The sequence below is a fragment of the Alligator mississippiensis genome, chromosome 14, assembly GCF_030867095.1.
Source record: "Alligator mississippiensis isolate rAllMis1 chromosome 14, rAllMis1, whole genome shotgun sequence".
Classification (NCBI taxonomy): Eukaryota; Metazoa; Chordata; order Crocodylia; family Alligatoridae; genus Alligator; species Alligator mississippiensis.
The window spans coordinates 40437500-40460865 of NC_081837.1; the positions used below are offsets into that span (position 1 = coordinate 40437500).

The 23366-nt window shown below is 48.7% G+C and overlaps 1 protein-coding gene across 18 annotated transcripts in view; it reads left to right on the plus strand.

The window, feature by feature from the left end:
• The window catches only part of NFASC (neurofascin), a 165649-nt gene that overhangs the window by 51507 nt on the left and 90776 nt on the right, over window positions 1–23366 (plus strand). For all 18 annotated transcript variants that reach the window (XM_059717583.1, XM_059717592.1, XM_059717593.1 and 15 more), the window contains exon 2: window positions 5224–5297. The gene's annotated coding sequence lies outside the window, so the exon portion shown is untranslated. The remainder of the gene's footprint in view (window positions 1–5223; window positions 5298–23366) is intronic.

Consider the following 23366-nt stretch of genomic DNA (forward strand, 5'->3'; position numbering starts at 1 on the left):
CCAGCATCCTCCGCAATCTCTGTTCTGTCCACCCAGTCCACCCATATTTTACTCTGGTATAAGGACAGAGTTATTGTGTATTTGCACAAGAGTGAGCACAGACAGGTATGAGGACAAAGTCCCTGTGTATTTGCACTGGGGTGACTGAATAAGGAAGTTTCTCTTCTGAACTACCAGGACTGTAGCTCCACCAGAAGATGTTGCACTTGGGATGCAGACCGGTTTTAAGATAAAAACCAGTGGCTCACAATGAAGGAGAGTTAAAAAAACAACCGAACAGAGAGGCTCTAACAATTCATTCTCTCCTTAATATGAATAGCATAAAGACTTCCATAAAAATTGCTTTTAACAGCAGCGGAAGGCAAGGCCATCAACCCTGGTTTAAATCTGGTGCTTTATTATCTTTACTCACTGCTTTAAACTGGTGGTGAGATATAGTTCCCCTCCCTATCTGCACGTCGCCAGCCAGCCCAGAGTTTCATGATCTCGCTTGTCTTTCAGTGACTTAGAGAAAAAGCAGGTTAATGTTGGAGAGGCCGCTGTATTTGGTGACAGAAAGAGTGGTCATTTGCAACATGTTGCAAACTTGTTTACTGAGTGAGGATTACCTGCTTAATTTGGAGTTTTAATGGGGATGAGGCAGGGAAAGGGAAGGTGGGAAGAAAGTAGTAAACTAGATATATATTATGTATAATATGTACAAAACCCTATAAAAGGCTTAGAGGGCATGAATGCAGAGGGCTGTACAGTGCATGGCTTAGGAAGTCTGAGGGCTGTATTTCATCTATGTAGGTGTAAATCAGGAGCAACTCGCTCGGTGGTGTAAATGAGTTTTAGGAGCTGCACTAAATGGATTATAGTTTGACACGGGCCGATAGGGGTCGTTGGGCAGATCTGATATCTTTTATTAGACCAGTTCAAATAGTTGGAAAAATTCTTTTTAGCAAGGTTTTGGGTTTAAATACCCTTCATCAGGCTGAGGAAGCATCTGCATTTGGTGCGTGCTCTTCCTGGATGAAATGATAGTCTTTCTATTGGTTTCAGTGGCCTGTGGGCTTATCACTAAGGGACGGTAAGTATTATGGTTCGCCGTCTGTGAAGATAGTGTGTCAAATCTGTGGCAGAAAAGCCGTGCTGTAGAGCAGCTAGTCAAGAATCAGATCCTTTCATCCCCAGGTACCAGGACTACCCTGACTTGCTCCCCGACTTCCCAAAGGCCCACCTTCCGCAAGTAGCCTCTGAGATTGGTTGTACTGGTTTTCAAGGGTTCGGACAACATATGCCAGTGGTCCAGATGATCTGCAGATCCAGCCGAGGTCGGTGAGAGCTCATTGGTGCTCGGCATCAAAAAATGGGCTCTGAAGCTGAGAACCCCAAATTACCTTATACATAAAAAAATGAAGCCTTTCAGCGCCTGCGTGGCCTGGTTTCCCCATCCGGAAGAGAGAGAGGCCTTGTAACTGGGCTATTGCGAGGGCTTTCTGCTATTTTTAGTTTGGGAAAGGTACTCTAGAGCAGACAAGTTATTAAACTAAAATCTCCTAGCAGCAAGCTCAGCTGCACAGCGGCGGGACTTGCCGAGGGCCAAGCACTCGAGGGAGTGACCATTGCGCAGAGTGGCTGGGGTTTTTGTAACGTGGACACTCGTGTGCACGATAAATGCGGGGTTAGTGTGTGGAGCAGCTCGTGCACTATAAAGTCACACCTCTGCTGGCTTCACGGTAGCATCGCTGGTCAGGCAGCCCCGAGGCTTTGTCTCTTCGAAGTGTTTCAGAGCAGACAAAATCTTATCCTATCTTGCTGGGATCCTATGACCCCAGCTGACTTCCTGCCATTCGGGCGGGGGGCTGGACTCCATGATCTTCCGAGGTCCCTTCCAGCCCTAACGTCTATGAAATCTGTGAAAATCTGGATTCCTTTCCACAGCTCCCTGCATCACTGGGAGTTGAGCATGCTTTGGGCAAGGGGAACCTGCTCCGCAGAGAGTTAGCATACAAGAAACCCCTCTGCTATCCTGGGAAGAAAGGAGATCACCAAGACGGTCTTCCAGCCTTGCTATCTGATTCTTTTAAGGTTTGGGGTTTTTTTTCATAACCGTGCCATCTTTTCCCCCATCTTCTGCATATTGCACTGCTGTCTAAAGGTTGCTCGCTGGATAGCTCAGGGATAAAATGTCAGATTCAGTGCTTCTGTGCTGTCACTGCTGTTTCAGTGCCTGGGGTTGGAAACTAAATGTCAAAGGCATTATGCAGCACATGGCAACCAGATGTGCTCCAATACTGTCTGCGAAGAACGGGGCGGACAAACTGTGTATACAGACTCCCAGAAGAGCACGTTGCCGTGAGTTAAGCTAAGGTGTGAACGTGCGGTGCATTAGCTACTCTCTGGGAACTACTCGTGTGCGCTCTCGTCGTGCGGCGAGTCCTAAGGTAGAGGGACAAGCTACCTTGCCCTTACCGGGGGGTAAGCGTGTGCACACGGGCGGTTATTGCAGAGCTGACACTGTGCTGCAGAGGTACAACCTTAGCTCACTTCGTGGTAATTGGCTCTTGGCATCATGCTCTTGGTGAAACCGGCTTGTAGTGTTGTGAGCGAATACTGCACATGCCGCGGTGTGGTAGCTAAGACATTCCCCTCTTACACTCCTAGAGTTACTGAAACCTCATCTCGTTTAGCTAACACCAGTGGTGTGGAGGAAGAGGAACATCACGGTGTCTAGGCACTACGTGTCTCTTGCTAACCAGATGTGAATTGACACCAATGGTGGGTGTGAGGCCCTCATCTGGACTCTGAAAGAGGGATCAGTGTCAGTAAATACAGATCGCTTACTGAATTGTGATGTAGCAGTCATGTTGCCTTCTTGCTGGTGGCACTTGCTGCTTCGATCCGGTTACAGAGCTCCGTGGCATGGTATGCAAGTAGAAAGGTCCCAGTTCAGGGTTTAGCTGTGGAGAGCTCAATATGAGCTCCTGTTGCTCTGCCTGGAGTAGACTCAGCAGATGTTTTGCTGATGTGTAACTTAAGCATCCTGAACTAATACCAGAGGGAACTGTAGGCTGGTAATCCCCCCGCTCCCCCCCACACCACACACACACACTCTCCCCCTGGATGACACCTGCTCCTTGATGTAAGAAGCTTATAGAGCTGGCTCCGGCAATGTGATGAGCTGTCCAGCCCTCCACTCCCGTTGTCTCCAGTGGGAGGGGAAGGTTACATTGTTCCTAAGGGAGATGATTTGGGATAATGCAGAGTCCAGCTCAAATTAGACACAACTTGAATGGACCTGGAAAGGGAGGGCAAGATATGGAAGGAAGAGGCATGGCTTGAGATGGGCAAGGGGAGGAAGGGGTTAGTGAGATAAGATGGGGAGACAGTTCCTGGCCTGGGCTTGGGAGCAGCTTGATAAAACTTGGAGAAAAGCATAAACATCAGGAACATGGAAGCTATTGGGGTGGGCAGCGAATGGGCACCAGGGTGTTTCTCTTTGGCGGTGGGCGGGGGGATTATAGCAGATCTCTGCCCTCTCCGGCTCCCGTGATTCTTCGGCACGGAAACAAGCGCTTCTTTCAGTGCCCTAGCAGGGAGCCTCGGCTGGGGTGTGTGCTGGTGCTTGGGGCTTGTATGCCTGCTGCTGTCTGGGCATGGCTGATAATCGGGTTCTTTGTAGGAAAGTGGCATTTAGACTTTCCCAGAACGTGAATTCCTGCAGCGGAGGGAGGCGGTATAATCCTGCTTTGTTCTCAGAGCCCCTCGGACGCGTTTTCTGGGTGGACCCTTGAGCTGCTCACAGCAGCTGATGTCACTTTTCTGCTTCCCCTTCCTCCTTCCGAGGGGCAGAGTCCTGCTTGCTCCTTGGCATCCATAAGGATCCTTAAATGCCTTCAGGAGAACTATGTCTATAAATGCAGCCGTAGGAAAAAGGCATCATGTTCCAGGGTGGAGGGGGGATTTTCTCCTCCATTGGGCACCGAGGTGGCTGTGCCCGGAATATGTGGCCAGCTGCTTGCATTGCTTTCCCTGAAGAATATTGACTGACTGGAAAGATGGTCAGAAAAGAACAGCACAATTACCCAGGGGCTGAGTGGATTGATTATACAGGAGCAGGGGAAGGTGGGGGATGAGCAGATACAGTTTGGTTAAGCCATTACTCAGTGGGCTGGGGGAGGCGATTCCATATCAATAATTGAAGGTTGTAAAGAGCAAGGAGAGACGAGTTCTCTGGTGTGGTATAAAGAGAGATGAGTGGAGGAACAGGAGGATGCTAGGAGTAGGGAAATTTTAGTCTAAAATATCAGGGGGGGGAAATCCTAACTGAGAAAAAAAGGGGCTGTGATTTGTGGAATTACTACTGCTTGGAGGTCTTACCTCACCCGGATGATATCCTCGTGAGCATGATGTGAGGAGCAGTCCTGGAGGGGAAGACAAGAGACTGCCTAATAGACCTTGTAAATCTATTGTATCCACTCACTGTCTTGTGATTTAGAGCTCGCTATAGAGGGAATGACTCACCCAGTTGTCTTAAAGCTACTTTTGGAAATGTGCGTCGGGAGGGTTGTGAAGCGGAGACTATAATCTTAACCCTCTGCAAGTTTTGCCTCTTTTACAGGATGCTTTTTACCAGGAGGGAGAGGGAGCAGGGGTGGATAGATAGATTCTGCCCTCCGTTTCACAAGGTTGCACCACTCCAACAGCATCCAATACGTGCTCCCTGCCAGGCTAGCCGAGAGCCCCCGTTTGGGAACTGTCCAATTGCACAATTACACTGAAGTTGCTCAGCAAACTGAGGTGGGGTGGAGAGGGGAAGGGGTAGTCCAGAGAGGCTTCTTATAATGACATGCCTCAAAGTCACACACACAGACATGACTTTAACCCCATGGACAAGGGTGAAATGTTCATGAGCAGAATTTGAGCCCATTCAGAGCACAATTTAAGCACATCCAGAGCAGAATTTGAGCCCTTGAAAATTTGCCTACTAGTGACCTACTAGAGAGTGCATGGCTGTGACTCGTGAACCTTTCACAGAGGTCAGAGGCTAAAGCCAAGTAATGCTGAGTGCTTATTGCTTTGAAAATTGCCCTCCTCTTAAGCTGCCTTAGGTAAGCTGGACATCAGAAACTACCTGCTACTTTAAATATAGTCTAAAACTCCAGGGAAGTAAAATATCTATATGTTACATTGTGAACATTTCTTAACAGCTCATTCATGTTTCTCCTTGTTCCATAGGCTGAATAATAGCAGAGAGGCCTATTTAAGACAAGAGAAAAGTATTTAAAAGAGACCGAGGATACAATATTAAGGTAAGAGACTGCTTCTGCACACATTTCAGTTATAGGGGCACAGTTAAATTAGGTTTGGATGGGACTTTTTGGTAGGTCGCGAACTAGAAAAACTAGTCCTGATCGTGAGATTACCTGTGTGCTCTGGCTGCTGTCTGAACAAACACGGGAGCTTCCAGTATCCCAAAATGTAGGGATAAAATCTTAATCCAGACCTGACTTTTCCAGATGATTTCCTGCTTAATGGAAAAGGCAAAAGAAAAACCATGGATCTGCAACAACCCCAACTCCTGAGGTGTTCATGTTCTGGATTCATAGCCAAAACTTTGTGGCCTGAGCTACTGAGATCTTAACAGTAGAAATGTGAAAGGACCGACTCCAAAGTCAGGCCTGCGGGGCGTTCTGCCTCTCCTTTCTGCATGCTGAAAGCAGTGCTAGAGTAATTGCATTACCCTGGTATAAGAGGCACATTTGCTTACCTAACCATCCGCAGGAACTTAATTAAGTTACAGCAATCCTCCAATCCTACTGTAGCCTAATTAACACGTTCTACCTGCCAAAAAATGGTAAAAACTTAGTTACCTGGCTTGTTTCTTACCCTAATTAAGGGAACATCTAGTGGAATTGGAAATTGTGGTGCAAGGATCATGATCTGGGACTGATGAGTGCTGATGCAGGCACGTACTGAGAACAGACGTGCGTGTCCCCAGGTAACCTGACTTGAATCTGTCATTTGGTTGCTTCTACCGAGCGACACTGCCTTCCAGACGCTAAAACCGGAGGAGTCAGCAAGCGGCGTGTGCTCCACGTGTCAGTCTCGGTGTCCGGATAGCAGCATCACCCCCAGGCTGTGGCACAGCAGATTGGATCAGCTGTGATCCGAACGCCCTTGGTCGCGATACATGATCCGTTTGGATCCAGCCTGGGCTTTTCCAGGAAAACAAGCTTAATTTCCAGCCCTGTGTGCAGGATCTAGTGCAACTACCTGGCACAATTAAAAATGCTTTGGCGAGCTAATTAGAGGCATGCTTTGACAGGACCTACAGGTATCAGATCTGGTTCCCTTGATTCTCCAGCACTTGACGTCTTTAAATCAGAGCTGGCTAGCTTTCGGGAAGAAGCGGTCTAATTCAGCCCCAAGTTTTTTGGCTTGGTTTAGAAATCACTGGGTGGGAATCTGTAGTTATGCAGGAGTTCAGACTAGATAATCTCCCTGGTTCTCTGTTGCCTTTTACATCTGAAGTTATACAACCCCATGAAAGCGGCTGGCATAACTTTTCCGTAAACTTTCAGCGGGATCGAGATTTTGCGTGAAACCTTCCGCCACTTATTTGAGTCTGGTACGTGGCAAAAGTGAGAGGACCTGCCATCCAGTCAGTTCCTTAGACTGTTAACAAGCCTGTGCAGAGAGAGATGGATTTCAAGAGGTGTTAAGAGCAACTTTGATTCTTCTCATCTACCTCTAAGGGATCCTGAGAGATTTAGTTAAAGTTTGAAGTGCTGTGAGATCATTTACCGGAGAGAGATGTTTATCTGCGTGTTTCAACCCTGAATCTCTTCTCGGATGAATGTAAGAGGATTGTTTCACGGTGCCCAGGAGCATTCATACATGCTGATGTAGAGCCGCAGGTGCAGACATGGACTTAATTTACTTGAACTGCTAAGGGAATCCAGCTTGACATTGTAGTTCCCTGCTTGGAAACCCTACTGGGGTGCCTGGCCTTGCGCTGTTCCCCTTAAGGAAAGTACCTTGGTTCTTTAATCTTTGCAAGTGGCCAGGACCTTGGCTTCACGTCTTTCAGAGCAAACGTCAATACAAAGGATAGCGGGATTTGGTGAGTCCCAAAGTAGTTTCCTTGTTTGTGGGTAGTCAAGGGAAGGGAATTTTAACCCCTGGGCATCCACGCGCTAAAGCTCATGCCATTTTGCTTCATTAACCTTTTCCCCCTGAGCAAAGGGAAAGCCCCCTCTCAGTGTCACGGCCCATATATTTGTGACATGCTGCATCATGTCACAGGCTGCTGTGTTGCAGCTGAACAGATGCAGTTTAACCTATGTGACACCACGTGTGGGAGGATGTGAATAGTTCACGTGGCACACAGAGAAGAGTCAGCTTTGGTGACAAACTGTCTTGTGATCTGCAAGTAAGTTGTTATTTATTCTTGGGCAGCATGGTTTTTCCATGTGCTCTAGGAAGCTGGCAAGTGGCACCTGGTGGCAGGCAGCCTGGGTGTTTAGTCTTGGCTGGTGCTAGAGGACCACAAGATGACGTATAGGGAATGCGCCGTGGTACTCTGCCTGGTGGGTCAGATGAACACATGTTGCGTGGGCACCTGGGTAGACAGATAGGCTGCAGGCTACCCCGATGGGAAGTGTAGTGTCTTTTTGTGGGACAGCAGAGACCCACTGGGTTGTAATAACTTGAAGGGGAGTAGGTCTTTGAGGCTTCAAGACACACAGCAAGTCTGTATTGCAAAAGGAAGGTGTGAATGTAGCACAGACAGGTATGCATAACAGTGAAGAGGAGGCAGCCTGGGCTTTTGCACTTGCTAGTGACTGGAGTGCAAGCCCTACAGGCCTCCTGGGTATGTCTTATCCTTGAATAGCTCATTGACTGGGAGGCATGGGTTAACTCGCTGGATGTAGAGGAAGGGCTTATCATTAAAGACCCTGATCCTCCTTTGAGCCCTTCCTGCCCCCACTGCATGTTCCTGGAGGCTTTCTGTGCTATCTGGCCGGAGGTTAATCAGAACTGCCCCTCCATCTGCACCACCCTTTGCTCCCTTAAGTGAGATTTGGGTGGTATTTTCTGCCGTGCTGGACGCTATGTGAAATACCTTTGCCAAAGTGCTCTGTGGTCAGTAATGAGGGGGTGAGGTTCCCATCTTGTTCAACAAGGAAGCTGAGGGACATGCCCGCAGCGAGGGTTGGGGCTGCAACGCCGGGCCTGGTCCCTGGTCCTGTGCAGCCAGCGGGCTCAAACACGCCGCCTCTCTATGGCGTCTTTCGGATGAGCGCTGCCAAGGGTTCTCAGCTGCTCGCCTACCGTGTGTGCCCTCTTTCGAGGGCCAGCTGGGGAGAGGAGGTGGACTGGCCTGCCAGCCAGGAGGAGGAAACTGGCTTTTCCAGAGCAATTGCTGTGCAAATGGTACAACAGTTGCTATTTATAGCTACCACTGTGTGTGATTAGAGGTTGCTAATCACAAGATGACAGATGCTGCTACCTCTGGGGAGGGGCGAGCATGGGGAGCGTGCACTGAAACACTGGCATCTTTTCCACCGGGGTCTCTCCCTGTTGCATCTAATGCTCCTGCGTTGCCCTGGAGGTGCAGTCCAGGAGATACGAGGGCTTGTGCTTTCGGCTCTGCGGCGTTGGGGGAATTTCTCTTCTATCTGTCGATGGCCAAGGGTGAGGAGGTAACAGTGCCAGCTGCGGTGGTGCTCAAGGCTATTAAAAATTAGAGTAAGATCCATCAAGTTTATTCCATCACACAATCAACTCTTCATCATGATTTCTGGTTACTGTCAATCCAGATTCTGGCTTGGAAATGAGGACCAAGAGTTGAGAGGTTCAGTAGGTCATCTCCAGTCACCATCCATCCCTCTGTGAAATGTTCAGCAAACCTCGGGGGGTGCAGCATGATAATGGGACAGTCCCAGGTGTGTAATGCCATCTGCTCCTGTCCTCCTGAGCATCTGTTTCTCCTAAAATGTCCTCTTTTACAGTGATTCCCTGTTCTCCCGAAGCAAAATCACCTCCCAGCTAGCCAGTTAAGATGCAGTAGTGCCCAGTAGGTAGCAATATGAAGGAAAAACCTAAGACTTTGCTCATTTAATTTGAGCTGTCAGTCGAATGCACATTCCCGCTTGTCTTCAGTGCAATATGCATTGACATTTAGAGGAAGCTTGCAAAAGCTTGACTGTTTCCCCAAACTCCTTTGCTTTCCACGAAGACTAAGGTCTTCAAATGATTCTTCTCCCCAACTTTCCAATCCTGTTGATGAAAAGAGGAGGTGCCAACAACGAGCATCCAGAGAGAGCCCTTGAGCAGGGAGGGCAGACAGCAGGGTTTGGTTTGCCCATCAGCAGAGCTGGTTTGATGTGGTGGCTCTGTTGTCACCCAAAATGGTCCCCGAAATCTGCTGTCATAAGGACAATCCCAGCTGCTGCAGCCCTGGCGTGCCGTGCGGCGCTCTGGGTCTCTCTAGCTGGCGCTCCGTCGGAGGAAGTCCGGATCATCTTACTGCACGAGGGATGTAACATTTGCAGGTTGAATTTCTGCTCTTGGTAACGGCTGCAGATCCCAAATAGCTCCTTCTGGTTAGGACACAGAAGGGACACTCGGGGGACCCCATGTTGTTTCCCAGTTCTGCCACATGGCTTGCGTGCCTTGAGAAGGGCTCGACTTCCCTGTACCATCGCCAGAGTATTCAGCCCCTCCTGATTTCTTTCAAAATAGTAATAAACAGAACGTATTTTCATTTGTGTGGCAATGTGACCGTACCAGAAGGATGCACAGAAAGGGCTGGACGGGATCTGGCTGATAACGCTGCCTGTGAAGTCAGATGGGTGTTGTTATCAACCGAAATGTATGTCTCTCCACTGGAAACCTCAGCCGTAACCTTTTGAGATGCCGCTGATTCATGCCGGCTTCCCACGTTTTGCTCTGCATTGCATGGAGTGGATGTTGCCGCTTCATAGAGTTTTTTTAGGGTTTCACTGGTGTTTTATGGTAGCTCCATACTTTGTATCCGTGACTTTTTATGCATATAGCGTGCCAGGCAGTAGCAATTGGAAATTTCCCCTCCTCCCACCACTGGATATATATAACACCACTGGATATATATACCACCTCCTCCCACCACAAGGATGCTCCATGTGAGAGGGGAGGTTGCTGTAAGAGATGGGATCTGCTTCTGTACCTTTTTTTCAGAGACAGTTTGCAAATGGTGTGGGAGGGACATTGTGATTTCTTAAATAAAGACTCTATCCTGAATTTTTCTATGGGGCTTAAAACAGTGATGCCTGCTTTATGTCTCAAACAAGGGTGTTATGAAGCTACTATTACTCTCCGTATGCGTCACAGCAAGCGCCGAGATGTGTGAGCAGGCTTGGCCCCAACACAGGAAATCTGTTGCATGACAAACTTCAAAGTTCCCAAGTTGTTTCCATCCTGTATTGATACAAAAACAAATCCTCTGGCGACTTTTTGCAGGGAAAACACGAGAAGGGCCACCCACACGCACCAGCTGCGAGCCTGGCGGGTCCAGTCCGAATAATCTCTGCCCTCCCCTGCCCCTCCTGTCTATGTGCAAACTAGCTGGAGTCCATATGATCCTTGGAAATCTTGCAGCAAACAGTGACAGGATTGGGAGGAAGCTGGTGTCTCGGATGCCAGCGTGTAGAAACTCTTGGCAGATGCCAGGTCCGTTATAAGGCGACGTTAGCTGCTGTTTGCAAAATTCTTTGGTCTTCTCGGATCGGATGTGTTGGAGAAGGGAGCGTTGTTATCCTTTGTCTAAATCTTCCGCGTCTGAAGCACAAGGCACCTGGGACTCCCTGGATGGGGGGTTTTTCACATTGAGTCAGCCCACCAAGTGCAGAACGTCATCCCCTGCCTTGCATCTGAATGAACCCCAGCTTCCTGGAGCAACGGCAGTAGGAATGGCTGCAAAGCTCCTGGATGGAGTCGCCGATCACGGCTTATGAATGAAGATTAAACATTTTGGAATAGCATGAACTGTGACCCCTGCCCGCAGAAGTCCCCTCGGTTCCCCTGACCCCATGATCCGTGTGTTCCCTGATTGACAGCTACAGCATATGGGTTACTGTAGGAGGCTTCGCACACGGGCAGAACAATGAAGCAGATGGACAGCCGGACGGGCGGGGGGACAATAGCTGCCAGTGGGGGAGGCAGGGCTGCTGCATGCAGAGGTTCACTCCTCCTGCCATTGATTACAGCTCCCCGGTGTCGCAGATGGGATGATTCAGACTGCTCCAGGCCCTTCTGCAAAGCCTCCCTCTGCGGGGGAGCTGGGGCATGGAGGGGGACAGCAGGAGAGGGGCCAAGGAGGGAAGAGGAGACGAGAGAGCTGCGGTATGAAATTTTAATGAGGCAGTAATTGCCAGTTTCTTCCAGCAGGCCGGCGTGCTGACGCAGCATCTGGGGTGGGAAGACACGGTGCCGAGAGCCCCGGCACACCAAGGTGTGGGGGGCTTGAAGCATCTCCCCATCAGGTGACATTCAGTCTCCCCCACGAAGCAGCGGGGACCCACCTAGGCTTGGGCACAGTGTTACCCACCCTGGTTTGGGGCTCATCCCTGGTAATGGTATAAAACAAGACTGAGAGACACTAGGCAATCAGTAGTTTCAGGCTGACCCAGTGCAAGTCTGACTTCCTCCCACTCAGCAGTTGTGGAAGCTGAACCCACTTTCAGAAGCAGACACAAAGCACCGTCTTTCCTGCATGCAGAAAACAAGAGACGCCGCCTGCCCTGCTATCCTAGCTTGCTGCTCTCCCAAAAAGAGGGCACTCTTGGGTCTCTTTTGGCCTCCAGGATGGAAGTACAGCAAGCTCCTACCCCTTTCACCTACAGAGTGGGCTGGGGAGTGCTATATGCTGGGCAGCAATGCAACAAATGTTTTAATGGCTTCTTAAAAATGCTTTCAGGGATTCATTAAGAACTGGAGGTGGGGCATCCATGCGCGTACGATGATTATCTGCGTGCATGCAAATGCATGTTCATTTTCAGTTAAAGGATGTTGTTTCGCCATCTCGGTCCCTGCCCCTGTCAGTCGTTCCATGGAGGCCGTGCCCCACTGAAGTTAATGCAACTGCAGAAGGGGCAGGTGCCCACCTGTACCCGTTCCTAGGACAGAGCCGTGCCGATCCACTTGCGTGCAGGTGCTGACATTTAATGTCCACGACAAAAGGCCTTGCCAGTGCCAGGAAAAAGCAGAAAGTAGATTTATGGTTTTAAAGTCAGCAACCCAGAAACCCAGCACATATATAACCTGAGGAGGAAAGCGCCCGAGAGAAAACACGGATAAGGTAGCAGAGAAAAAGAGAGAGCCCAGAAAGCGAATGGGTTTTTTTAAATTTTTGTCGGGGAATAACGTGGAGGAAGGAAGAGGAAAAGGAAAAAAAAATGTTTTTCCCCCAATAATTGGTTTTCGCCATAAGAAACAAAGGGCGCTTTACTCTCACTGAACGCGATTCCAGAGCCCCCGAAGAAGCATCACTCTGTGATGTTCAATCGCTTTTAATTTGGAGAACGCAATCCATAATGTGAAACGATGAGTGTCGTTGTGGGATCGTTAGTAGCTGGAGTTTTACTGTTCCTCATGCAACCATAAATAAGGATAAATACCTAGTTGCTACAAAAATTGTCCTGGTGGATCTGATGAGCAGATTAAAAATAATGCCCCACCATGGGGTAATTTACTCTTCTTTTTTTTTTCCCCCTTTTATTTTTCATTTGTGCTCCTTTTACTTCCAAATCCCAGGACAAATCATGTAAGATGCTCGGTGCTCTTTGCTCGAGTTGAGAGCTTGGAGCGACTGGCATTGGACAATAAGGAAGGAAGGGGTTTTAAGTGGTTTTAATGACAGTGCATGAAGGCCTGATTTCAACTTTTCTCTGAGCCTAATCTGCATACAAATTGAACTGTTCCAAACAGGAGATTTTACCACACCTTCAGTTCACCTATCAAATATGAACTTACATTTCTACCCAGAAGAACTTCTACAGTCTTTCCTCCTATGCCTGAAGAAGGGTGTTTGTGCCCAAAAGCTTGCAATTAAAGATTTTTTTTTGCAAAAATCTAGCTGGTGTAATAAAAGATATCACCTCCACCACAAGTTCTGATTCCTTTTGATTTCAACAAAGCGTTTAAGCACTTGCTGAACTTTAGAAATACATGAGCAGCCCTGTTGGTGCTCGAGTGCTTAAATTTAAGCATATCTTTAAACGTTGGGGGCCCAATCCTATGCTCACTGAAGTATATGGCAAGTGAGGGTGAGTGACTCAAGATAAAGCCCTTGCAGAATAGGACAGCACTAGTCAGGTGCTTGAACTTATATGCATGATCCGTTCACGCTTGGGGCCAGACTTGGGGCACCAAAAGCAACCTAATTCATGGTAGCACGGAGCTCTGTGCTGGCTAATTTACCCTGCTTCATTTACAGCTAGCTTGCACATTTGTGCTATGCTGCAGCATGCAGTATAGGCGTACCCCTGAGCTGGATGTTTGTAGCAGTGTGGGAAAACTTCTTGCACCATTTTTTTTCCCCAATATATTTCAGCCACCAAATGCATGCCAGCTTTGAAAGGCTGCTAGCTGCTGGGAGACTGGGGCCTAAACAGCTTGGCCTGGGAAGAAATAACCTGTTTGTTTAGCACGTGGTTCATGTTCTATTAATGATCAGAGCATATGCTCAGCCTCTCATCTGGCCCTTTAGCTCTTGCGGCTGGCAGGGAGGGCCAATGGTAGTGAAACGTTCCCCTCCCATCTCTGCTGTCTGCATGAATAGACGCCAGCGAGGAAACTTGCTCGCATACAGATGAAGCAGATGGAAGCAATGCGGCGAGAGAAGGGGTGCAAGGTTTCATTAGCTCAGCTATGCTCAGAGAGTGGGAAGCATAGATTCCCGTCATGCTGACCAAAGGCAAAGTGTCCAGCATGTCTCTTTGGAGAAGTACAAAGTCAAAAGCGCTGTTCTTATTATCATCCTTCTAGCTTTGCCACACTGGGTAAGTGGACGGCTGTCTCTGAAACGAGTGTCCTTGAATAACCTGCAGAGGAAAGGGAGGTGCACAACTCTCTAATCAAATATCCTAATATATCATGACTTCCTTGGGGTGATCACATATGCAGCACTAGGATGAAGGGGGGTGAATCTTCAAGTCCAGAAATTGCCTAGGTTGATTTCTTCTTTGATAGACTCGTGTGGTTTGGAGAGGGGCTGCTGAGTTGTACTGCTGACACGTAGCTATTGCCTTTTGTGAAAGATGAAAGTCGAGCCGTGGAAACCTTCAGAAGAGATGTGTATGCCAAAACGGAGGACAAGAAGCCAGGAGCTTGCAGCGTGGCGCTCAGCTCGCGTGTCATCTCATTAAGGGACGTATGCATTTTAATAGGCAAGGAACTTTTACCCAGGCTTATCGGGGCAAAGACTGTCCCTGCACCATGCCCATGTTGAGGTTAACCAGGTTAGGTCCTGTGGTGCTAGGTGCTGTATGCACACCTAATTCTGGGCAACCTCTTCCACAAAGACTTTGTATTGTCGGCCTTAAACAATGCTAAGTAACATGGAGGAAGGGCGGAGGGGTGGGTGGAGAGGGAGTCACTTTAATATAAGCACAGAACAAGAAGCAAATTGATTCCTAAAGCCACGCACCCAAATTGGAGGTTGTGCCTGCTATTCTCGGTAATTTCTCAGTTTGCTTCAGTGTGTAGTTGCCCATCAGCAAATTGTATTTATTCCCTGGTGGAGCTACTTGAATAGCACGTGTCAGAAGAGAGATGCTGGCCGCCGAACACTTCTGTTTATGGCTGGCATTTAAACCTGTGCATTTTGCCTTTCTTTAGAGCTTTAATTTTTGCTCATTTTTGTAAACCGAGCTCCACCGGAACGTGGCTTCTCATTGTTTCTGTAGTGCCTAGGACGCCAAGTGCCAAATGCATCAGGAAAGAATTAATATGGGGCTAAATATAACTGTGTTGCTGCTTGCAGTTTTATGCAGGGACCTGCACTCCATAGTTGTCAGAAAAGGCCTAGTAGGTTATATTTTTAGCCTGGTAAAGTCTAGTCTACCTGCTTACGAGCACAGGTTTTTTGTTTCCCTCTCCTGCAAACTGAATTGTTGTCGCAGCTTCTGACTTCCCTGCCCTGATCTGCACCTGCCCTCAGCTGATTAGAAGAGCAGCTTCTGCATACTAGAGCTGTGGGTACCATTATAAGAAGGACTGAGTACTGACAATGCACTATCCCCAACTTCCGGGAATCTCTTCTCACTGTAAGTCCTAGAAATCACCTTGACCGAGAATTGAGATGCCCTGTCCATGCACTAGATACGGCACAGAGTTGCCTGGACTTCAGCCAAGTACACTGCCTTCTTGCTGCTTTCCTTGCTTTGAATCTCACCTGGGTTCTGGTGGGCCAAGCTGTGGCAGGACGGTGTAAACGGCACGACCTTGCAGAAGCCCTAGCGACCCCGGTTTTTCCGCGTAGCTGGGAAAGAAAAGGTGGCAAACTCAGGTTCTTCGGAAGCGATTAGGAGTCGGACCTCTCGAGCTTCACCCCGACAACAGCCCCGAGTCAGCGTGTCCTTGAAAAATCACTTCCCCTCTCCTTGCCTCTGTTTCCCTAGCTAGAAAATGGGTATTATAAAGAATCTTTGATGTTCGGAAAACACTTTGAAATGCAAAGACGACACGGCAGTGTGGACCAGTAGCTTTCGGGAGATGTGAGCATTTGCAACGGTACCCTACAGTGCCCTGTCAACTTCTCCTGCCATGCAAGAAGCTCCCGCCAGTAAAACCTCCTTGTTCTCCTTGCAGACTTTTCCTGGCTGCTGCACAAATGTGGCTAATCTTGCGGTCAATGTGATCCCAACTTCAACCCCTTGTTCCCCCTGGCGCAGTCTCGTGGCCCTCAGCTGGAATGTGCACCTGCCTGGGTAAAATGCTAATAGTCCCATTGTTCGCGCTCCTGCAGCACAGACCTTAATCGCCCCGCTCGTGTGCGCCGCAGCCATCCCCATGCGTCCATCCCTTTGGAGCTTGCTTTAGTCTAATCTTTCGCCGCCTCCTTTCTCTCTGCAGATGTTGTTGGGGTTTAAATGGAGGTGGGCTCAAGCTGCAAGGCTGAGAACGGCATCCAGATTGCAGACGGCCACAAGTTTCAAGCACTGCTTGGCATGGAGCATTTGGGGAGGGGCCGCCTCTAATTTGAAAGGGATCCTGGGAGGTTCAAAATAAGTCAGTAGGGAGTGCCTGGGTGCTTGAATACTTGAGTTTGTACCTTCGGAAAAGGGAAAGGGGTTTTAAACCCTAAGTGAGGGCATTCATATTCTGCGGCCATGCGCTAGCTGTGTGCTCCTTGGTTGCAGAGTGCAGTGCCAGGGCAGCTATAACTAGTTATGGGTCCAGATGCTCCAGAGGTGGCAGGTCAAATCTTACTCCAGGCTTGTGTCAGAGGCTGCCCCGGGTTGACCCAGCTATGAGTAAGTACCTGGTTATTCAGGCTGAGCAGTGAAATGCACTCAGACATGATGCGCTGCCACATATCTCCCTTGGGGGACATTGGCTTCAGGGACAGATGTGCCTTAACCATACAAGCCCACTGGGCCTGTAGGCTCAGGTGGACCTTTGATCTTTTGGATGCCCCTCAATCACTCTTGCATTTGGCTTTAGCTCAGATAATGAGCATAAAAGTCTTGTTCTAATTAAATTCTCCGCCAGACTCACTCACAGGCACCATGCTGCAGTATTTGAAATGCAGGAAATGTAATTTTTGTAGGGATTTTTTTTTTTTTTTTACATTCACCCAAAAAACACACTTACCAGAACGTGTATTTTTAATTCAAGGACATTTTGATCAAATTTGACCACATTTAAATTTAAAAATAAGTACAAAAAATAAAATTTTTAAATAACTACCCTTTGGAAACACAAAGTGCTGTAGTAGCCGTGACACAGGCAAATAAGGAACGGACACAAAGATGGTCCCTTGGTGCTCTGATGTTGATTACCAAAAATAATCCATAAAGAAATGTTCGGTGTGGGGGGAGAGAGAAAACAGACCCTGTTTGTAATGACTGGATGTTTAATCACGCATAGAGATGAGGCTGAATTCGCACCCGGGTGCACTGCATAACAGCACTGCTTACCGGCGAGCAGTCTTAAAGCCAGGATGCATCTTCAGCGGGAGGCGTACAGCACCACGAATCAAGCCAAGTTCCCATCCACGGCTGTCTGCATCGGCACCAGGAATGCATTTCCCCTCCGTGCTTTTGCTGGCTGTTTGCAGTTGCTTTTCTGCCTCCCACACCCTCCTTTCTTTTGGCAGTCCGAAGGTGGTTACTTATTGGGGGATGCTCCTTGTGCAATGAAGGATGCGAGTGCTGAGAAACGGGGACAAAAGCCTGGATAAACTGGGACTTCAGGGAAGCCCCAATGGAGAGGGAGAGGTGGTGGTGGAGGAACATGGCCCCGTCGAGGCGTGAAAATGGAACATAACCTGGGAAACCCCAGCGCTGCGGGTACAATTAGTAGCACACAAGATGGTGCAACATATGACGCTAAATGCTGGGAGCTTTTCAGCTAGAGCAGTGCTGATGTGGCATGCGTGCTCTGAACGAAAAGCGGTGAGCTCTACCGAGACCCGAGCATTTGAAGTTAGCAGATAGAGGTGAAGGAGCCGTTTGTAAGCCCATATACAAGTAAAACACTCTTTGATTTCCCTGGGGAAAAGATCAGGCTCCGGGGAAAGGAACCTCCATAATCACTCAGATTGCACTGCGTAGTCACAGGCCTTTGCGTACCATCTTAAATGCGCTTTGTTCGGAAAGAGCATCTCTTCATTTGAAAGAAGTTGTGGAGTGAGGGACATGACAGATTGCGGGATTCGGGACTGTGCTCTCCAATCTGGACTGAACAGCTTGCGGGAGTTAATGCCGCTACGTATCCCACTTTGCGGGGAGGAGAACATAGCACCAGGCATTGAGATGCACTTTTGAACTTGGGGAAAAATATATGAGGAAGTGCAGATAAATGGGGCCATCTCCTTGCTGATAGTTTTCCACAGTTGGGCCATGCTGCCTGCATAACGATATGGATGATGCTGGCACGTGGAGTTCAAATTCAAGGCTGATTCTGGATTAGGTATTGGCAGGCTGGATCCCCATTTGATGACATCAGGATCTTTCTTGCAGGCTCATTTTGCAAGATCTTTTAGTCCATGTTGCTGGAAGTGTCACAGGAACAACTGGCTTAAGCCAAAATGTCACAATCAGAGTGTAGGTTTTCAGGCAGACTCTGGTCCGGAGCCAGCCCCCACGAAGACACGGTGCAGAGTCTGAAAGCCACGGACCATTTGCAGGGTTTGGTATAAGGTATTGGGCCTTCAGAAAATGTGAAGCCAGCCCAGTGTGGAAATGGAGACCTGGATTTCTATCATAGGATCCTGCAGTGGTATACACTGGCTCAGTTCTGTGGGCTCTGACTCCAAATTGGTCTCTGGTCTAGCTAGCTTAGAGATTATTTGAGAAATCAGGGGTAGTGTCATGGTCACGAGGCCAACCAACACAGCCAGGGAGATGGAAAGGGAGACTGCAGTAGAGTTTTGGTCTGTGGACTCGGCAGCTCTTTTGTTGGGGACCATCTTAATGCTCTCACGCTGTATGATGTTGCTTCATAAACCATTGCAACCGTAATCGTTTCACCTGGTGACCCCATGGCATCGAACTATGATGCAGCGGGCGATTGCTTTAGGCCCCTCATGGTGCAGTGGCTGACGTTTAAAGCCTGTTAAGACAAGGCTGAATGCAAAGAGGGAGACCTCGCACTTCTTTGCTTGCCTAGCAGGAACCTGGGTGCCAAGGACTCATTCTCAGTTTTCCAGCGTGCCAGGAAGTCTTGTGTTGAAAACTCCAACCCACAGACAGCTTGAGTCAGTCTCATTGAAACAGGCTGAAACGTCAGGCAAGTTACGTGGCCATTAATAACCCCAGTTGTGTGCGTGTGTGCACGTGTGTGTGTGCACAAGCACCCCAGAGCAGCTCCGTTCCTTCGCATTAGTGCAGCTTTCCCCACGCAGTACGAGGAAAGGTCGTGACAGTGTGGGCTGTGTTCTCCGCTGGCATACAGCCGTGGGCTCGCAGCACAGCGTGTCCTGAACAACCCACCCACGCACGCAAGCACGGCAGCAGATTTTCCAAGATGCATGGTGAGTCACACCCACCGACATCAGATAGCAAGGCCCTGAAGGCTCCCGGCTTTCATTTCGGTTGCCCAGACGAGGGGCTGGTTTTAGTGGGCTTCTGTTGTTTGCTGTTGTTCCCAAAAGCGTTAATTAATAGCTCTGGCTCCAGCCCAGCCAGTGATGTAGAGTCTCATTCCAGTCAGTCCTTCCCATGCCTTCAAGCCAAGCGTGAGTAACTCTTGCACCCCACAGGTATGAGAATGCACCCCACTCATTACAGGGAACAGCCCTTTAGTCCCAAATCTCTGTAGGACTGCCCCTGCAGCACAGTCAAGGAAAGCCATATATTTTTCTTTTCCAAGGACACCCAATCCACTACACTGCTAATGCATGTTGAAGCTGACATGCAGAGCCACCACCAGACCAGTCCTGGGCTTCTCCCTAGCATCCGATGACATGCACGGTGAATTTTCCCCATGGGCTAAACACCATTAATTAGGCTATCACTCCCTCCCATTCCTTCTTTCCAGAATGCTACAAGCAACCAAGATTAAGTAGAGAGCTACTAGATAATAACAGGAATAGATGTTTCAAAAGACCCTATATAATATTTACACATGTGTTCACACTTGCATACTCTTTAGGCCATAGAAAGACATAATGTACCATTTTTAAAAGGAGAAGCAGGGCTTAATATTTGGGCGCTCCATTTAGGCCAGTCTAGCAGTGGCCAGACAAGGTCATAACATTGGATCAGAGTGACCCGAGGAGTTTCACTCCTCAGGTTTTTCAGGACAGAAGGGTTTCATTATGCAACCGTTTGTGTCAGACACCATACTAGCATGCATTACTCTGGTAATCTCTCTCAAATTTAGCAAATGTGTTGACTTAACAGATGGTTGGATGGGAGTAAGGAGTGGATGTAAGGAGTGCTGAGGTGCTGCAGAAGCGTCGATGATTCAGTGCTGCTGCCTAAAAGGGGCTCGAGCTGTTACTCCTGTTATGGGTTGGGAGGTACTGCCATCAACTCCATTTTCCAGACGATTGTATTGGCAAAAGGCACGGCGACGATCCCGGTATCCCAGCCAAGGCTTCTGGGGAGGTTATAGTGTACCTCCAAAAGTTTTCCCCTGCACTATCAATTGGGAAACACATTACTTGCTTGCTAGCCTAGAAGTATGTGTAGTGTTGCTGTACGCTCTGAATTGCTGTCCTTGTACAGGGGGATTTTCATGCGTAATGAGAGTTTCTAAAGCAGTTTGAGACAAAAAGGGGGAGTTTTGGCATACGAGCATAATTCATGCAAAATAAATCTAAGTGTTGCCAAATGCTTGCATGTATTTTTGGTTGATAAGAGAAAAATATGTAAAAGGCAGCAGCGGGGCGTGGACTCGAACTTCCCCCTAACCGGTTCTGCGCTGAAATGGATGTGATCACTGGCCCGCGCAGTTGAGTATAACACAGGCCACAGATCAAAATCATTTCTTTTGGTATAAAAAAGGCCAAGGAAAGCCATTTGTATCGCTCTATCCAGACAGCTTTGGAAAACTTGCACTGCTTTAGTTATGACCTTGTCTCACAATTAAGCTGCCCTGCCACCATTTCCGTTGCAATAGCTGGGCTGGAAAATCCTTCGAATCAGCAAAAAAAGATGAAAGCTAAAAATAAGAAAAAACCAGCCCCAAAACACCCAGACCTTTTAGCAATCTATAATCAGGCAGGATTGGGACATGGGAGGGGACTCGCCAAGGCGTGCAGAACGTCTCTCAAAGAGCACGGCGCACAACTCATGAATGGATCGGAGCAGAGGCAGGGGCGTGCAGTGCTGCCAACCCAGCAGCTTGAAGATCTGTGAATAAAGCCGGCATAAAATACAGGCTCATGGGCACTGTCACTAAGGGGAAAGTCCCAGCTACCTTAATGTTTGGTTTTGGCTTGGGGTTTTTGAGACTTTAGTGTTCCCTTCTTGCTTTTGCACTCATGGGAGCTAAATATCTTCCTCTCTCTCAAAATTTACAGCAGAAATCCTCATATTATTGCAGGATCTCAGGCATTGGGGTTCCCAGAAAGTCTCCAAGTATCAGGAGACTTCCTAAAAAAGTCAAGCTGGCTGTAGTTTGGGAAGAGGGATGAACGGGAGAGGGGTGCAGGGCTCTTGGGCTTGCCTTAGGGTCACAAGTCCAGAGTTGGTAACAGCTGCACTGCAAATTCAGGCACTAGTCCTTTAGCTGGACCTCCCTGTATGACCTTCGGTGTTCACGTGGAGCCCTTGGACGTCAGTGGGGAGCTGCACGGCTGTAGTTTTCAAGCCCAAGTGGGGGCATTTTGCAGGTTGGTGAAGCCCTGCATGCATCTGCCACATTAACAGGCTAATCAGTCCACAGGGAGAGCCATGAGAACTTGTCTGGAGGTGGGAATATGTGGCTATGTCTTGTTGGTGGCTGGTGCATTGTTATCAGTGGACTTCTACCAGGGATGATTTGGGCCCACTGGGTTTTAAACAGCACTTATAGTGATGAAAATTGCCATTTTTGGAAAAGTGAGGCATTTTTCTTTCTGGCTAGGATGCTCAGAGGCACAAGCAAAAACACGTTCAGCTTTGACTCGGTCTCAAGAAGCATGCCTCCCCTCTCCCCCTTAGGCTGGGATGTTTCAAGGCACCTAAGTGCTCAGTCTGCTGCGAGATGACAGCACGGATCTACTTGGACTTCCCTGGTGGTTTCTCTGTTTAATGAGCAGTTTGGCTCAGGACATGATCACTTGGTTAATGGGGGCCTGTAAAGTACCTCTGCGTCTGCTCTCAGGGTGTAATTCAAGTCTGTGTGCAAGCAGCACAGAGTTGATGTGGAAGGGCTATTGCACATTGGATTTGGCTGGCTCTGCTTGTTTATGATGGATAAATGTGGCCCAGAAAGGTGTGTGCAGATGGGGGGAATTATTTACTGTTTTTAAGTGCTGTCACCTCCTCTCTGTTTTTTTCCTGGAGCATCGCCGAGGGGGCCTCAGCCGTTCTGTCCTGATGAGCTGCGTAGCCAAGGCTAACACGTTGGAGGACGTGTTAAACCTCGTGCTTAAAATCTGCAACCAACCTCTAGCTGTTAGGGATTCAGCGGTGACCTAATGTGGGCAGACAGACCATCCCACAGCTGCCTAACGCGAGGTTTCTCGCGCTTGTTTTAGAGCCCTTTGGCACTGGCTGCTGTTGAACACGGGCTGGGTGGACCGTAGCTAGGATCTGGTGCGGCACCTCCTCTGTTCCCAACCTAGCAGCAGTGTGCGGAGGCCTCTGCACAGAGATGAATTTTGCAGGTGGCTGTTGCAGTCCCATTAATGCCCAGCGGCTGGGAGCTTTCATCTGAGCGCACTGGTATCGGCCTCTGGTATTGCCAGAGTGACAGAGGAGACTCCGGCAACGTGCCGGGGAAGGAGGGACCCTGCATAGTTTCTCCCATTGTTTGCCAGTGTGTTTGTACAGATGGGTTTTTGCCCGTGTGCTGTCTCCATACAAACAGCTAGTCACCGTAATCACGTAGCCCTTATTACAGGTGTCTGTTCCTTGCAGATTGATGAGTCATAATATCATAGGACTATAGAAATTGGAGGAGGAGAGACCTATTAGGTCATCATCAGTCCCATCCTGCCCAGCTGGCTTGCTCCCCATGCTGTATTCTCCAGGGGCATCCAATTTAGCTTTCAATATCCACAGCGAGGGAGCCTCCCACCGCTTCTCTGGGGAGAGTAGTCTGTGGCTTAACCCCAGGCAGTGGTCTCTGGCTTGTATTTTTTTCCATCTCTCTTGATTGACTTTGTTTTTTGCAACGGGCGGGGGGGGCTCCCGTCTTAGCAGCATCCCAGGCTGCAGCAGCTTATTTATATTTCATGAATCTGGGCTTTCCTTGCTTGCCAAATGGCCCTTCTGTACTGTTCTCCTGTCTGGTATCACACTGCCACAATACAACCCTGTGCAGAAGAGAGGAAGTAGCAGCCAGGAGCCAAGCTGGGGATTTTCCACTCTTTGCTGCCCTGCCTTCATTTGCTCTGAGCAGAGCGCGAGCCGTCCACACATTTGTCACAGAGGCCCGATATTTATAATGCCTCTACAGACATCGTAACTCAGATATGACTCGACCTCTGCGATACAGAAAGCCCTTTTAAAGGGATT